Below are 18983 nucleotides of genomic sequence, written 5' to 3'. Positions count from 1 at the left end.
TTCGTCGTCCCCCCAAAACTAAATGTGATTTTTCCAATATTTCTTCTGCTAACAGAGGAGAAAATGTATATATGAGTGCACAGGCAGTTGAACATCACCAAAGGATTCCGTGCCCTGCAGCAATGATTTAGCTGTTACTAAAAGAACATGACATAGTATTTTAAAGATAAATTATGGCCATTTCCTGTAGCAATCCCCCACAGCCACGTATGCCATCAGAGGAACTGAGTTTTGAAAAAACAATCTATTAACCAGTTACAATTATATCAATTTAACTAACTCATTCGTAAGACAAACTTTTAAGGTAATAAAATAAAATACTTTGAGGGGTTTATTTTATTTTATTTTTTAAAGTAAAAGATGGCAGAATAACTTACCAATGCTCTTTCTGTTATTTTTTATATTCTTCTTAGTTTAAAACCAGAAAGGAGTCCAGAAGACGAAGGTCAGTAGAGAAAGAACAAAGGACATAGGATTAAAAGTTTGTTGTATAGAGCTTGAAAGAAAAAACAAAGAAAATGGGAAAAATAGAAATGAACAAAAGTTTTCTGCTAATGTCAAGATTGGTGTCACGGCTCAGAAAATGTCTTCTCACGGCCAGTGTTTCCAGTTTTGATCGGTCCCATTTTTTGTTACTTTGGCTCTGTTCACGGAGAACAAAATAGACAAAATAAGAAAAATACACAATTCTCTAGGATATTTAAAAGAAATGTCACATATTTTAGCTGATGTTTATAAGCTATTTGGTGAAGTGCTTCTTCTGCCTAGAATATCAATTTTTGAAGACTTCTCAATATCATTTCTCTGCCTTTTCATGTTTAGCTCAAATCTTAAAATTGAAAGAGAGTACCCCACAAGATGTAAACAATTTAAATGATCATTTTAAGACAAATACGGTAACTATTAAAAGCAGTTACATTCAGAGACTTTATATTATTAATGAAGCAGTAAGATCTGTTTACTAACAGTGAACTACTCCAACTGTATGCATTTTTTAAGAGCCTTTATCTGATATTCCAAACCTTGTAAATTTGAGACGGGCCAGCAAATCCAACCCACCAAATAAAACTGCACTATAATAATGCGAACATGACATCCTGTTTGGAAGGGGCAGAGCCAGGATGGTCCTTGTTTGTTGCAATAGACCCAGGTGCCTTTCTCAGTTGACAGGCTTTCGCCAAGACACAACACACACTGGTACCCGCGTCCCTCCCCACACAGCAGCTCCTTGGCAGGGCCCTGGGCCCATGGGGGGCATGTCCTCACTGTGAACACTCAACATCCTAAATTAAAATAAGGTTGGGTTAAAGATAATAGTATCACTCGATGTAAGATTTACATTTTTTACTATGTTACGTTCCCAAAATGTCTTGTAAATTTGGGGTGCTTTTTGACTGATTTTTAAAAGTACCTGTGATGTACTGTTTTCAAATGATGCCAGATTAATTCCTCTTAAAACTAGCAATAAATTACTGGTTAAAACAAAATATGTAAAAAGAAATTATAGTAATGGATACAATGAGATTGACTGGCTTGAAATTCCATAACTATTGCACACACTGATTCTTCAACTACTACAAGACCACACTGACAATACATGAAATAACATAATGTGATGGTGGCCTTCAAATCAAGTCAGTGACAAGAAAGGATGGCAATAGCACCCAAATATGGTCAAATAAAGGACCTAAGTCCTCAAAGCAATTTGTGCATGGAATTTTGCAGAGTAGTTCTAGGGTCCCTAGCCAGGGCATTTTGAAATAGACTATAAATTAAATTAAATGGGAACTTAAAGAAATGTGGTTTAATTTGGTTTTTTGCACAGAATGAATTGCTTCAGATTATGGAAAATGTATGCAAAATTCAAGCCTTATTAAAATGAGTTTGTAGAGTCTTTCAAAGTGAGTTGCTGCACAGCCCATGAGGAAGCAACCAGTTAGTTTAAAAAGAGCTAATTAAAGCCTCTATTGTGGACAATGTAACAGGCTGATCAGGCTGCTATGCAATGCAATATAAGGAATAACCAAAAAATTATACATGTTGAGTTAGTTTGAAATTTAAGATTATATGATATCTTTACAGTTCAAAAGAACACAAATATATATATCTTTTTTATACGAATTCAATGAAAACAAACAAGAGTATTTATTATTTTACAAAACTTTTGACATTCACACAGAAATAAAATAGTTTTAAGGATTTATACTAAATTGAAAAAAATGTTACATGCTGATGGTATGAAAGCTATAGCAAGAGGAAACACAGTAGTTATGGATCCAATTAAAAAAAAAAACCTTGAGAAAATTATCTTCCCTGTATATAGAAAGATATTTAAAAACACTGGCTGTTAAAATGATAACATCTTTCAAAACATTGTTGAATGATGCCATCAAATTGCCATTTTCTTTAGCTTTGGTCTTTAAATTTCATACTTTTCATAGATTTTGTAACAATTTTGATTGGCAGTTAAGGGGATCCTGCTGCTAACAAATTGGACACCATTTAGAACTTGACCTTCTCTTGATTTTATGATCTCTATGATATATCACTTACTGACGGTCTTTTGGGGGGAACAGTAAAGCCAATGAGATCTACATAACAAGAATAGCTAGTGTGTACCATTTATTTGTTCTGAGCCATTTATTTATCCTGGATGCTGAATGCTTTGTGCTGGCTATTGCATTGAATAATCTCAAGAGCCTGAGGAGTTAGGGCCGATAGATTAGCTGCCGCACCCCACAGATGAGCACGAGGACGCAGAGCTTGTTTTCACCGCCCCGAGGTTGCTCAGCCAGGAGAGGCAGAGGGAGCGCACAGGGCTGGGGACACCAGGGCTCCGTCCTGTTAAGGCACAGCTGCAGGACATCCCCAGGGCCACCTCCTCTGGAAGGAGGACCCACAGTTATCTGTGAACTAATCACGGATTACCAGGGTCTACCAAAATCCCTCCTGTGAGTTCTTGGGTACTTTCTTGAGTGGGAAAAAAAGGGATAGACTTACAGCTGGCTGGAGCACACTGCTTAACTCCAGAGGAGTGATTTGGACATATAAATCAGGCCTGCATTTGTGTGGCAGCAGAAAAACAAGCAAAGCATATAGCAGCTTGGAACCAGCCAAAGGGCGGGAACCGGTTTTAAGTACCACGGGCTGCCATGAATGCACTGGGAGCTGGAGGCACTGGGCCTTGGTCAGATGGCACTCAACTGGGCAGCGATGTATCAGAAGCATGGGTAACTCAGGTTCAGATCTGGATTGCGAGGTTCTAGGTGAACATTTTCATTAGATGCTGGTATTCTAGAAATGACTATTCTTTTGGACAAAATAAAGGAAGTATTGTTTTACACAGCATGTAGCAAACAGAAGGAACTCATTATCCCAAGAGATGGAAACCATAAAGAAGTTCAATAAGGGCAAGTATACTTATAGATGGATAAATCCCCATTGGGGTAAAATACAAATTCCATAAGTTACATAATGTCACATTGACCATATTTTCTTATTCGAAAAATGGAGCTACTGTCATTGTTTTCTAGATTAAATAAAAGATATTTTCAAATCCTAAAAAAACACATATATGATAAAACGGACTGAACAAGCATCTTCAAAAAAGAAAACAAATGGAAAATACATCGTCAATATATGTGAAACTTTTACTTTCCCTGTTATTTGTATAGGAACATTTCTTAGAATAAAATTAGTTTCAGGCCACCATTCTGAAATGTTCATTTTTTCCTTTTCTTTCCTATGCCTTAAGAATTGTCTTCTAACAACCCTTTTCCTGATAACAATTCTCATTTAAATAATTGGGTTGCTGATAAGAACTAATAGAGCAAAAGATAAAAGGCACTCATGTGCTACTTGGGGATCTTCAGTATTTTCAGATTAGAAAACAAGAACCATACAATGTCAGTGGAAATACTATTCAATATCCATAAATGCAAATATTTCACAGAGTCCATAATTCATTGAAAATATGTTCCTACCATAAACTAAACTTCAGAGAAACACAGTGGAGCCCTCTTATGAATTAGTACTAAAGCCTAAGGTCCCAGGAGTTAAGAAATTAAAAAAAAAAATAAACAAAATAAAATAAACATGTAGTATTGCTGAGAAAGCTGGCTTAGCCTTAAACAACTTTTCCTTGTGTAAAACCTTTCAGAAAGGAACTACTGTGAAATTTATGTAAGTATTCACCCGATGGGCAGTGTTACAATTTTAACGAAAAGTTACATGGAATGTTGACTGAATTCAATTATAAAGTGTCTCCAGGGCTATCCCCTTCCACCACTTCCTAAAATCCAAGTGTAGACGTGCACACACACACTCCCCACACACACTTACGTAATTTAGCTGGAGTGGATCCTTGACACACACACACACACACACACACACATATATATTAGAAAAGGAAACATAAATGTATTTAAGCATTGATCAGAAATTTAAAGTCTTGCTCCTGCTTCTTTTGCTTTTTAAACGCTGCTGTGTGCATAAATATACAATTGGCACTATTTAATCTCAGCTGGCAGAAATACCTGTAAGGACCAGAGGGGCTGCCTGCCAACCTAAGATGGGGAAACATTGCAGATGTTGATCCAATCCCTTGCCCGTAACGAACACTGAAGCCAAACCAACTCTGCTTTCAAGGGTATAATAAGAAAAATCTGGGTTAATTCTGGGTTTTGCTGCTTTAAGATGATCATTAATCTGCAACGTCTGTACTTTTGAATCCTCATAATAACTAGATGCTGTAAAACAAATGCCAAATCCACCAATATTGGTAATTAAATGCTTATTGAGTGCCTACTATATACCATGTACAAACAAGCAAGCAAGAAATTCCTTGGAGTGTCTGAAACAAGTAATGCTTTGGATCCTGATTGCAACAAGTATTTTGCTTAAGTAAAAAATGTCAGTATAAAAAGGAAATGGAGCTTTTCGGCCTCTCCTATGCCTTCAAGTTTTCATTCCCTGTAACAGGAAAGGGCCCTATAGCTTGGTATACTTCTTTGAGAAATCTCTGAACACAGCTATAAATAATTTGCTATTTATTCACTAAGGATCTCTTGTCTAGGAATCCATGGATGGTTAGTGTGCCCCATTTGCAAACCTCAAAGACAGTGAATGATCAAAAGACACAACAAAAAACCACACCAGTCTGGTACCCATGAAAGAAATGGAAAGTCAATGGGCATTTTCTCAAATGGGCAGCTCAACCAGTACATAATATTATTTTCCAATCTTCCTCTACATCTGTGTCAATTCAGCCTAGACCTGTCACAATCAAAAGATGAACCCCAGATTTGAAAGAACCATCAGGAGCCCCAGAACTATGCCAGATACTTGAACCCCATCTGCCAACATCCACAGCAAGAAGGCATGTGGCTAGACGTCTTATGTTTCACTAAAAATAATTAATAAACAAACCAATTAATTGAATTAAAAAGTTCTTTAGACAGTGTCAGTCCTCAAAATGATCACTGCCAAAAATGAAATGTATTAAGAATAAAGATATTTATGTTTCCAAAGTCTTTTTAAATCCCATCTCTGCCACCTACTAGTTTCGTGACATTTTATGGGCTAACCACTCTGAATCTCATTTTCTTCTGTAAAATGGGGATTAAACTTACTTAACCCTTAAAAGTTGTTGTGAATTGCCAAAAGATGGGAGCAACCCAAGTGTCCATGAACTGATTGATGAATGGATAAGTGAAATGTGTCTATATGTACAACGGAATATTATTCAGTATAAGAAGGAATGATGTTCTGGTACGTGTGACAGCATGGATGAACCTTGAAGATATCATGTTGAATGAAATAAGCCAGACACAAAAGGACAAATATTGCATATTTTTAGTTGCTTATTGTATAATAATCAAACTCATAGAATCAGAATCTAGAATACAGGTTACCAGGGGATGGAGTGGAGATAGGGATGGGATGTAAGACTTGAGATGTACAGGGTTCCTGTATGTAATGATGGAAATGTTTTGGTAATAGATGGTGGTGATGGTAACACAACATTGTGAACATAATTAACAACACTGAAATATATATCTGAATATGATTAAAAGGGGAAATGTTAGAGTGTATACATGGTAACAGAATAAAAGTTTAAAAAAAAAATGTGAGGATGAAATGTAAAGTGCCTTCCCATTGCCTGGCCCAGACGGTGACCTACGGAGATAGGATACTCCTGGTTCTTCCTCCTATATTTTTTTAGGAGAGTAAGTCCATTCAGAAACAAGCACAGAACCCAATTCAGCCAGTGAGGTATGAGGGAAAATGTACTAACTAAGGGTAGAGAGGAGCTTCTAGAGCGGGGTCTCTCTAAGAAAGAGAGGAGAGGAATCCTTCAGGAATTTGTTCCTGGATTTGACAACTAAGGATGACTGTTGTCACATGAGCTTGAAGAGTGACAGGGCAGAGAGATGGGGCAGAACTGGGTCTTGATAAACATCTCTGCTAACCATGGGCCCCACCTCTGAAATTATTATTTGAGACTTGGGAAAAGGTTTCTACTGACTTCAGGCAAAGTGTCCTAAGTGATACAAAACCACTCAAAACATGTTAGTGTGGGGAGGGGGTAGAGACAGGAAATGGTCACCTGTAGTTATGAGACATAATACAGAGACAGCCAATGAACCTCTACAGTTTCCCCATATAGAAACATCTTACAAAGCTGTGTAGCACAATATCACAAGCAGGCTATTCATGCCTGTCTCCACAGGGTCCCTCTTCATGGGTTTTCCTAATAGCACACACATCCCTCCCCACTCCATCTTCAGCCCTGGCAAGCACTAATCTGTCCCCCACCACTTTTTCATTCTGTCATTTAAAGAGTGCTATATAAATGGAATCCTACAGTGCCTAACTTTTTAAGGTTGCCTTGTTTTCACTTACCATGAATCTCTGGATATCCATCCAGGTTGTTGTCTATAACAATGGCTCAGTCCTTGCTATTGCTCGTTAGTATTCCATGCTATGGTTGTAGCATGGTCATTTGATCTTTACTCTGCTCGAGGACATCTGGGCTGTTCCCAGCTTTTGACTATTCCATATAAAGCTGCTCTGAACATTCCTGTACAGGTTTTGTATGAACATAAATTTTCATTTCTCTGGGATAAATGCCCAGTGCTTTTGCAAATGCATGCACTAGTTTACATTTTACATTTATATTTACAATGGAAGCTTCTTAATCGTTTTAGGACCATTCAAATTACTTATTACATAATGGATGAGTTATGGTAGATTGTGCTTTTTGGAAGAATTCATCCATTTGATCTAGGTTGTCAAATTTATGTGTGCAGAGTTGTTCATTTTACTGCCTGATTATCATTTTGATGTCTGCAGGGTGTATAGCAATAGCCCCCATTTCATTCCTGATATTTGTAATATGTGACTTCTCTGTTTTTCATTTAGAAGTCTTGCTAGGGGATAGTCAAATTTTCAACTTCATCAAAGAAAAAGTTTTTTGTTTCATTGATTTTCTCTGTTTTTACATTTCAGTGATTTCTGCTCTTTTTTTTATTATTATTAATTTTCCTTCCTTCTGCTTGATTTGTGTGTTTTGCTAGATTCTTGAGATGGATGATTATATTATTGACTTAAAACATTCCTTTCATTTTAATATAAGCATTTAGCTATAAATTTACCTCTCAGCACTGCTTTAGCTATATCCCTGAAATGGTGGTATGCTATATTTTCATTTTCATTCAGTTCAATATATTTTTATTTCTCCTGAGACTACATCTTTGACTTATGGACTATTTTATAGTATGTATATTGATTAGTTTCCAGGTATTTGGAGATATAGTTCTGTTATTAATTTCTAGTTTGATTCAATTGTGGACAGAAAGCACAGTCTGTATGATTTCAATTCTTTTAAATTTGTTGTGGTTTGTTTTATGATGCAGGATATGGTCTCTCTCAGTATGTTGATTAGATACTGTTGCTTGATGACATTGTTGAGTTCTTCTATATCTTTGATGATTTTCTGTGTAGTTCTATTCATTGTTGAGAAAGGGATGTCAAAGTCTGCTGTGAGTTTGCTATTTGTCCTTTTACTTCTATTAGGTTTTGTTTCACATATTTTGTAGTTCTGTTGCTTGGTGCTTACACATTTATTATTGCTATGTCTTCTTGGTGGATTAAGCCTTGTATCATACTGTAATATTCCTTTGTGTCACTGTAATTTTCTTTGCTCTGAAGTCTACTTTATGATATTAATATAGTTATTTCTCCTTTCTTTTGATTAATGGTTGCATGATAAATATTTTTCTATACTTTTACTTTCTTTGTATATATGCCATTATATTTAAAGTGAGATTTCATAAGAAATTTATATAGTTGGGTCAAGTTTTCTTAATCCATCCTCCCATTTCTCTTTTAATTGGTATATATAGACCATCTAAATTGAATGTAATTAGTGATATGTTAGGGATGAGTCCACCATTTTATTTTTCTTTTCTGCATATTCTGCTTTTTGTTTCTTATTTTTGCCTTCCTGTGGAATATTTGAAACACTTTTAGATTTCTATTTTGATTTGCCTACAGTGTTTGGAGAGTATCTCTCTCTGTATAGCTTTTCAGTGGTATACACATAACATCACAGTCTACTGGTGTCAACATACTACCAGTTTGAGTGAAGTACAGAAAGCACCTTTCTATATCCCTTTACTTCCCCTGCTTAAACTATAATTGTCTTACATAGTTCCTTTTCATACATTTAGAGCCACATCAGAAAGTGTTTTAACATTTGCTTAAATCATCAAACTTAATTTGTAAAGCTCAATAGGGGAAGGAAAATGTTTGCATTTATCCATAGTTTTAGTCTTTTGTGTTCTTTCTTCTTTCCTCTCTGCCTTCTTTCTCATCTCCTTCTGGGACTCTGATGACACAAATGTTAGCTATTTTGTTATAGCCCCACAGGTCCCTGAAGTTTTGTTCATTTTTTGCGGGACACTGTTATCGAGTTCCGACTTGGCGGGCCTGGGCCAGGGGAACTGATCAGCCCCTAGGAAAGGTAGTGGGGCACGGGTGGTAGCGCCCTCCACGGCCCCCCGGGCCTGAGAAAGTGGAGCCGAATGCAGGCCCCATTTCCTCACCCCAAAGTACAACCGTTGGGGAGGGCTTGCCGGAGAAAACCGCCCCCCCCCCCCGTGCCTTACCCGCACCCTCCACCCTCTTGGTTACCGGAGCAACTCCCGCCCCTTTTCAAACAACCTCCGCACCCTCTCAGAACCAATCCAAGCCTTTAACCTCTACAGCTACCCCGCCCTCTAAACCGCCCGTTATAAGCTTGTACTCTCCCCTAATAAACTCTCTTGGCTTCTTCACCCTCAAAGAAACGTGTCCCGCCTGTTCCTTCTCGCCGCCCTCCACACCTTGCACGCCACCGCCGGGGACCGGGCCCAGTCCCCCGCCTCGCCCTCGCCTCCGGGAAAGAGCCCCCGCCGCCGGTACCCTCCGAGCAACGCCGAGAGCCGAAGATTCAGCAACCGGCCGCCCCCCCCCCCCCCAGACGAGTCAACTGCGACCGCAATTTTTCATCTCAGTCATTTTTATCTTTGTTTCTCAGACTGGGAAATCTCTATTTTGCAGTTCATGTATTCTTTCCTCTGTCCCTCTATTCTGCTGTTCATCCCATCCACTGAGATTATTTCAGGGACTGTATTTTCTCAGTTCTAAAAGTTCCATTTTGCTTTGCTTTATGTTTTCCATTTCTTTGCTGAAAACTTCTATTTTTTTCATTTGTTTTAAGCATGTTCAGAATTTCTCACTGAAGTATTTTTTATGGGTGCATTAAAATCTTTTTCAGATAATTTTAAGATCTCTAGCATCTATTGTTCGTTTTCTTTGAGTTTGATATCTTTCTGGTTCTCAGTAGGATGAGTGGATTTTTATTAAAACCTGGACATTTTTGTATTATGTTATGAGACTCTGGATCATATTGAAACCGTCCGTTTTAGCTGGCTTCTTCTGACTTGCCCTGCAGGGGAAGGAGGCACCCCCTACCTACTGCCAGTTGGGGGCTCCCAGCTTAGTCCCTGTGAAGTGGAGTTCCTGGGCAATGGTGAAAGTACTGACTCTCCTCTAGGCCTCTTCTGATAGCTCCACAGCAGTCAGGGGGTCTCATTACCAGCTGTGTGGGGCTGAAAGTCAGGCTCCCTACTAGGCATTCTCTGAGGTCATGGTGGGGGGGGGGGTGTTGATAGGAGGGCCATTGCCTCATTGGAGCCTGGCAAGCATGGAAGTGTAGGCTCCCCGCTCAACCTCTGCCATCATGGGTGGAGGTGGAGCCATATTTCTTGTGTGTTGTTTGGCTAGACTAGAGCAGCAATTATCTAAAAGTTTCCCATCTTGCCAGGCTGCCCCTTCCCTGGTCCTCTGGCTAGAGGGAACAGTCTTGTCTTAGTATTATTGTTTGTTTGGTTGTCTGTTCCCACTGACATTTCTATGTTGCTAGCATCTATAGCTCCAAGTCCTGCACATATGAGGCCAAAACAAAGGCAGGGAGCTCATGACCGTGCCATCCCTCAGCTCCTGGGGCTCCCAGCAAGTCTCCTCTTCTCCTTTCAGAGTCTTCTTATGTTTGCTTGACATATAATATTAAAAATATGCCATTTTTAGTTGTACTGACAGGGAGAAAGAGAGAAAAGTACATTTAATTCGTCCTCTTGGAAGTGGAAGTGCCATTTCAATATCTCAGTATCTCCACAGCCACACCAGGTCTGAACAAAAGAGTCAAAGAAGGGCCCTGAAGCACCCCCATGGCTTCCCAGCTGCCAACCCCCCTTCCCTCCATGGCCATCTTTGTTTACCTTTCACGGTAAGACTTGGTTTTTGTTTTTTCTTTTTGATTGATTGTTTGTTTATCTGGGTTTGTTGTTTTTTAAACAGGGATCATGGCATTCTGAAAAGTAGGTAGCTAATATGTTCCCAATTTTAGAATTCTTTGAGTGAATCGGAATGGCCTTAAATAAATTAACAATTCAACAAAACTAATCTAAATAAGTGAGCTTGATTAATTATTAATTTAACTAAGATACCCCAAACAAATGAGTTAAATAATTCAACCAAGCTACCCTAAATCTATGGCCATGTACCCAATTGGTCAACACATATAAACTCAAGTTAACATGCCCAGTACTGTGTCACATTTGCTGCCTCTTTTACAGGTATTTGCATTTTGTTCTTCTTCAAAATATAACTGGTGGACATCTTATCTAATCATTCAAAGGGAAAAGGTCCTTCGGAAGTGGAGTTTAAATCAAATGAGCTTACATGGGCTCCCTCTTCCCAGGCAAGTCTTGCCCCCTGATGCGCAGGCACCAGAAATGCTTGAGGGTGTTTGACAGGAGAGGCTTTTCCCCAAAGAGTCAGTGAGCTTGTCTCCAAACATATGTTAATAAGATTAGGAAAAGTGATTTCTCTAATTTCAAATTCAAAAAAATCAATTTGATGAAGATGTTTTTCATACTTGAGGTGTTAGGATATGGAGAAGAGAATTTTAGAAATCTAGGTAAGAATCAACACGTACCTCAGGATACCGGGATAAAGTTTCCACACTAGTTAAACTTAGTGAGTGAATGTAAATATTCCCAACAGTCCCTTAAACTAAGGGAAGGCCTCTCAGAAAGGAATCCCTCCCCCTCCCGCCCCCCCTGCCCTCCTTCTGTAGGGGAGAGGAAGGGCTGCTTTAGAAACCTGAGCTCCTCAGTGACTCCGTTTTACATTTGCTAACACTGAGATGTTTCATAAAAAAATAAGAAGGGGCAGGGGTCTGGGGCTTGACTCACAAGGATGTGTCTTTTGGAAATTTCCTTCCCAGTTAACCGCTTCCCAGGAAATCAAAATTCATCAAAATAAATGCTTCCCGAATGGCTTTTAAGAAATGCACATTCTGGGGATGCCTCCCAATCATATTTATAAGTCACTCTGCTAGGCCCGGGTTTGGGGGTCTCCACTTCCCAGCAGCCCGCGGGTGGTTCTGAGGAGGAAGGGAAGGTTTGCAGATCTGTGATCTAGCATGATCGACAGTGCCTATAAGCAGAAACTTAGACCCCGGACTCCATGTCCGGTGCTCCCTTCCCTGTCCCACACGGCCTGCCCCTCCTGACGGGCCCTGTGGAGAATACTGGTCATTTCCCAGAGACTCAGCTCAATGGGGGGTGGGTTCTCCTTGTGACCCAGCCCACAACCGAGGAAACCAGAATCAGGGTCCTGGCGGGCTGATGCAAAGCTGGGTGCACAAGTTCCCTCAGGCAGAGCGTCCTCCGTCTGCAGTGACCTGGTCACTGGAAGACCACCGGGGGCAGGAGATGGTGGGCAACACGTGTGACCTGGAGAAATGAACGAGGTCTCCCTATCCAGCCCCTGCTCGAGAAACCAAGGGCTGCTAGTAACTGTTCGGGTGAGTTTTATCTGCCTGCTGCCCTGTAGAAAGACCCAGGGGGAAAGCTGGTTCCAAAAAGACCCAGCTGCATTTCCCAGTCAGGGCTGTGAGCGTGCGTTTCTGCTGTTTTTCTTTCTCCGGGCGCAGCCCACGGTGGGAGCGGCCCCGCGCCTGTGGGTTTGGCCGGGCAGGAGCTCCCCACGCAGACAGGAGTCTGCGGCGCCTCCACACAGGGCGCTTTGTCCGCGGCCACCAAGGAAAGCTCGCCCAACAGCCGCACACAGCCATGGAAAAAGGAACGTTTGAAAGGAGTGTTTTTTTTCCCTAGAATACACAGTCCTCTTATTTCCTTAGGGGTGCAGTAAAAATTAGCCATGAATATACTGCCAAATGCAGCTAAGCGTCGGCAGCTAGCAGTCAGCAAGGATGTTTATCTCCGCAGCCTGGGGTTGCTGGGCCCGGTCCCTGAGACAAACCGAATGCTTCAGTAAATCATAATGAAAGATTAAAATGAGAAAGCATTTGCGGAACATGTCTGGAAGGAGGCTTTTATGCTGCTGTTTTTTCCCCCACCAACTGCTGGTCAAAGACTTCACTAGGTTATTTGAATCTAATTGAAAATGTGTATGTTTGAGGTGGGAGGCAAAGAAATAAAATAAAAAGGCAGTGCGTATGTTGAACCTTGGTTGACACAGACTTTTTGAGGTCAAAGAAAATCCAATTGCTAAATCTAAGTGCATGTGTTATTTTAAGTATAAACAAGTAAGAACAGAAAAAGCAAGAGCATAGCCCCAAATGTGAATTCTTAATGAAAGGGTCTATTAAAATGTAGCCAGATTTTTTTCTATTTAATTAAAGTACAAGAATCAGTTTCCTTAAAAATCTGTTAAAAAGAGCCATCAATCATTAAAATAAATTATGAAATGTGCTTCTGAGCATGAAAGCCATGTGACAGCCATGGGTGGACTTTAAGACATTTAGAGCTATGGGGTGCACAATGGATACCTCCCTGGTCCTCAGTTTGCTTTTTTGTAAACTGAGAATATCTATGTGCCTAGAGCAGGAAGTTGAACAATGTAAGATTAAGAGGCCCTCTTTAGCTTGCAGCCCGTGGTATTATGATCCCTTCCCTTCTTTCCATACCCAGCACAAGTTCTGCTTCAGTTATGGAGCTTTTCTAGAGCCCGGGGCCTGGTGCCTTCTCTGAGTCCCATGGACAAACAAGCTTCCATGCTCCTCTTCTCTTTGTTCACATGGCCCACTATGATGGCTAATTTTATGTGTCAACTTGGCTGGCCTATGGTGTCCAGTTGCTGGCCTGGCTGCTGCTGTGGAGCTATTTCGTAGATGGGACGAGCATCTACAATCAATTAACCGTAAGCAAAGGAGATCACCGTCGGCAATGGGGGTGGGCATCATGCAATCAGATGGAGGTCTTAGCAGCAAAAACAGAGGGCTCCAGAAGTCAGAACTTCTGTCTCAAGACTGCACACTCCACTCCTTTTTGAATTTCCAGTCTAAGGAATTCAGACCCCGGACTTCAGCGTTATTCTTACTAGAATTTCCAGCCTGCTGGCCTGCCCTGCAAATTTGGGCTCCCCTGCCTCCACAATTGTGTGTCTGTGCCTTATAATAAACCTCTTTATATTATATATTTATATTATATACATGCTGCCAGTTCTGTTTCTACAGAGAACCCTGACTGATACACCCAACCAGCCTGCCGTCGGAGCGGTAAGACAGTGGTTTTGTGGGTGTCTAGAGCTCCATGACACAGCTCACTTCTACAGACTGCCCACATCAGCCAACAGGTTATGTTGTACAACTGCCAAGGTTCAGTTTTTCCAAAGCCAGTTTATGTTAGCTGTTCCGTTTTTAAAAAATTAGATATCTAATAAAATATTATATAGACAAAAGAAATACAAGCGTGAAAAAGAGAGTCACTGTGCTGCAAAAGCCATGTTGCTTTGGTGAGTTCTAAAAACTTGCTATAAGATGCTTGTAACACCTTTGAAATAAAACTATAAAAATCTAGCAGTCTCCCACTGGACTTCCACTTCCAGGAAAATGGAGTATTCCCACTGATAAGTACAATTGGAAATGGTGGATGTAACTTGAACATAAGAGGACTAAGCAGTGGAGACAGGAAGGCAGGCATCTAGAGAACTTGGGATCCAGGGAAAGACATGCAGTGAGTTCCCTGGTTTTCTTTCTGCCTCATGTATCCCAGACACAGAACTGGAGAACTCAGTGACCAGCAAGCACAAATGGCCTAGAAGGAAAAAGCTCCGTGAAAAACTTGCGCCCTGTACTGGTTTGAATGTATTATGTCTCCCAGAAAAAGCCATATTCTTTGATGCAATCTTGTGAGGCAGACATATTAGTGGGGATTAAGTTGGAACGTTTGGATTAGGTTGTTTGCATGGAAATGTGCCCCACCCAAATGTAGGTGATAACTCTGAAGAGATATTTCCATGGAGGCATGGCCCCACCCATTCAGGGTGGGCCTTGATCAGTGGAGCCATATAAATGAACTGACAAACAGAAGGAACTCAGTGCAGCTGTGAGTGACATTTTGAAAAGGAGCTACAGCCAAGAGGGACACTTTGAAGAAGGCACAGGAGCTGCAGATGAAAGACATTTTGAAGACAGCCGTTGAAAGCAGACTCTTGCTCCGGAGAAGCTAAGAGAAGACAAATACCCCAAGTGCAACTAAGAGTGACATTTTTGAGGAACTGCAGCCTAGAGAGGAACATCCTGGGAGAAAGCCATTTTGAAACCAGAACTTTGGAGCAGACACCAGCCACATGCCTTCCCAGCTAACAGAGGTTTTTCAGACACCATTGGCCATCCTCCAGTGAAGGTACCCGATTGCTGATGTGTTACCTTGGACACTTTATGGCCTTAAGACTGTAACTGTGTAACCAAACAAACCCCCTTTTATAAAAGCCAATCCATCTCTGGTGTTTTGCATTCTGGCAGCATTAGCAAACTAGAACACCCTCTCTAGCCAAAGGATCAGGAGAGGGAAAGCTTAAGAAGACAGAAAACTCTAAGGCAATGACTGCTGTGTTCCAGCCAAATATCACTGAAAAACTTATGGCCCCACCCATACCCATGCCAAGAACCAAGAGGAGGCTGAGCTCCCACCCCACTGGCTGGAGCATGGGGCCTATCACCCAGTGAAGGCCACCTGGGGAAGTTGCGCTCCCACCTCCACCTGTCAGGAAAGAGGCAGAAGCCCTTTTCCCTGCCAGGGCAATGCCAGAGGAAGCCAGCTAAAGCAGAAGGTTAAAACAAGACCCAGAACCTCAGAACATAATACCAAAATATTCAGATTTCAACTGAAAATCACTCACCATGCCAAGAACAAGGAAAGTCTCATCTTGGATGAAAATAGACAATCAATACCAACACTGACCTGAGAGAGAGGAAAATTGTCTGAGAAAAGTTTTAAAGCAGTCCTCATAGAAATGCTTCAATGAGCAATTCCAAACATGCATGAAAGAAATGAAAGAATAGACAGCCTCAGCAAAGAAATAGCAGATATAAAGAAAAAATGGAAATTTTAGAACTGAAAAGTACAGCTGAATTTAAAAACTCAACGGATGGATTCAGCAGCAGAATGGAGGGGACAGAGAAAGAATCCATGAACTAGATGATAGAAAGTAAAATAAAAATTTCCCAATCTGAACAACACAAGCTGGAGGCACAACACCTTTTAAGTGGTGAAAGAAAAGAACTATCAACCCAGAATTCCATGCCTGTGAAATATCCTTCAAGAATGAGAGTTCAAGGTAGGAAAAGGAATGAATTTTGAAGGAAAAAGAAAAGAGTTTGCCACCAGTAGAGCTACCCTAAAGGAACACCTAACAGAAGTTCTCTAAACAGAAAGAAAGGCTAAAAGAAGGAAATTTCCCTACATTAGTAGGGAAGAAAGAACAGCAGAAAGAGCTGTTTTCAAAATAACATTTGATAGTTTAAGTGAAAATTAACGCACTTTCTGATATGGCTCTCAGTGTGTGCAGAGGAATTTTTAAGACAGTTATATTTTAAATTGAGTGGACAGAGACATAAAGAGAAGTAATGTTTCCAAACTTTACTCAAACTGATAGAAATGTAGATGCCAGAAGACTGTGATAAGTTATGCATATATAATACCTAGAATAACCACTAAAAAGTTATTCAAAGAGATGCACTCAAAAATGCAACTGATTAAATCAAAGTGGAATTCTATCAATGTTCAAGTAATGCACAAGAAGGCAGGCAAAAGGAGATAGAGAAATAAAAAGAGACAGAATAAACAAGTAAGGAAAAGATAATGACAGTTTCAGCCTTAATAATTCAATATTTACATTAAATTTAAATGCTCTAAATATGCCAATTAAAAGAATTTGGCAGAGTGAATTAAAAAATAAACATTACCTAACAATATTCTGTGTACAACAAACTCGCTTCAAATATAATGATATAGGTAAATAGAAAGCGAAGGGAAGTAAAAAGATATATCATGCAAACATTAATGAAAAGAAAGAGGGAAAAGCTATTTTAGTATCAAATGATGTAGACTTCAGAACACCTTTGATATTCTTGGTGATTTCTGTCTACTTGTTCTAATAATTGTTAAGAGAGGGGAGTTGAACTCGCCAGCTAAAACTGTGGGTTTGCTATTTTGCCTTTTAGTTCTATCAGGTTTTGTTTCACATGTTTTCTGACTCTGTTGTTTGGGACTTACACTTTTTTTTTTTTTTAACTCAAGGGGAACTTAGTATATCTTAAATTTAATTACTGAATATTTGGCAACAGAGGTTTTTTATTTGACAATTCCCTTATAGATTATCAGTCTGTCTGATTTCTATGAATTCCTGGAAGAGTTTAAGTCAGTGGTAACATCAACGGAGACGTGTTCTGATTAATTATTTCCGAGTGATCTGTCCAGCATATAGTGATTTATGAAAGTCATCAATAATTTCCCCTTGTTTTTATTTTTTATTTTTATTTTTTAATCTTATTTTGAAATAAATTCAAACTTGCAGGAACAGTTGCAAAAACAATACAAACCCCATACACAGAACTCCAGCACACCCCAACCCCCCTCCCCCAATACCCCGATCCACGAACTTGAACATCCTGTCACACCGCTATTTCTTTCCCTCCCTCCCTATCATCCATCATCTATTGCTCTGTCTTCTGATCATATGAGAGTAAGCTGCACATATCCTTGAACATACAATATAATTCACATATACATTTCCCATGAACAAGAGCATTCTTTTATGCAATCCCATTAAGTGCAGCTAAGAAGTTCAAGAAAGTCAACATTGACACAAAGCTTACATTCTATATTTCCTTTTTTTTTCTTATGTCCCAACTGTGTCCCTTTGAGCCTCCTCTCCTCCATCCTCAGATCCCATCCAGGATCATCCTTGGCATTTAATTGTCATTATCTATTTAGACTTTTTTTTTTTCAATTGTGGCAACATATATACAGCCTAAATCTTCCCATTCCAACCCCTCCCTAGCATTCCATTAATGGGATTAATCACATTCACAATGTTGCACTGCCATCACCTTCCCACCATCCATTACCAGAAATTTCCCTTCACCCCAAACAGAAACCCTACACTCATTTCTTAACTCCCCGTTGCCCCTTCCCCCACTTCTCATTACCCGTACTCTACTTTTCATCCCTATGGTCATATTCTCTGACACTTTCTTTGTGTTTACCATGGGACTTAAATTTAACATCTTAAGTCTATAACAATCTTGTTTTCTTTGATACCAACTTAACTTCAATAGGACACATAAACTATGTTCCTATACTCCTTCATTACCCCACCTTTATGTAGTTCTTGTCAAAAATTACATATTTTACATTGAGTCCAAAACCACTGATTTATCATTATAGTTTATGTATTTGAGATCCTGTAGGAAGTAAATAGTGGAGTTACAAATCAAAAATGCAGTAGTATTGGTATTTATATTTACCATGTGATCTTTACTGGAAATCTTTATTTCTTCATATGGTTTCAGTCAATTGTTTAGTGTCCCTTCCTTTCAGCCTGCACAATTGGGACATACACATTTAAGATTGTTATGTCTCTTGGTGGATCCACTCTTTTATCATTATGTAATATTCCTCTGTATCTTTGATAATTTGCTTTGCTCTGAAGTCCTCATTAAAAGAATGAAATTGTACAGAGTGTGTTCTCTGCCCGCAATGGAGTCATACTAGAAATCAATAATAGAAACACGTATCCAAAAACTTGGAAACTAACCAACATATTTTTAAGTAATCCCTGGGTCAAAGGGGAAGTCTCAGGAGAAAGAAAAATACATTAAACTGAATGAAAATGAAAATACAATATATTTTTTGTCACATGGTTAAAGCAGAGCTGATAGGGAAATGTATTGCTCTAAATGCTTATATTACAAAAAAGGGAAAGTTTCAAATCAGTAATCTAAGCTCGCATCTCAACAACCTAGAAAAACAACCACAAAGCAAGCAGAAGAAAGGAAAATAATTGAAAAGAGCAGAAGTCAATGAAATAAAAAACAGAAAAATAGAAACAATAAATGAAACACA

The sequence above is a fragment of the Choloepus didactylus genome, chromosome 14 (assembly GCF_015220235.1).
Source record: "Choloepus didactylus isolate mChoDid1 chromosome 14, mChoDid1.pri, whole genome shotgun sequence".
NCBI classification, from domain to species: domain Eukaryota; kingdom Metazoa; phylum Chordata; class Mammalia; order Pilosa; family Megalonychidae; genus Choloepus; species Choloepus didactylus.
The sequence above is the reverse complement of the archived record's forward strand: the minus strand, read 5'-3'. Positions refer to the sequence as shown.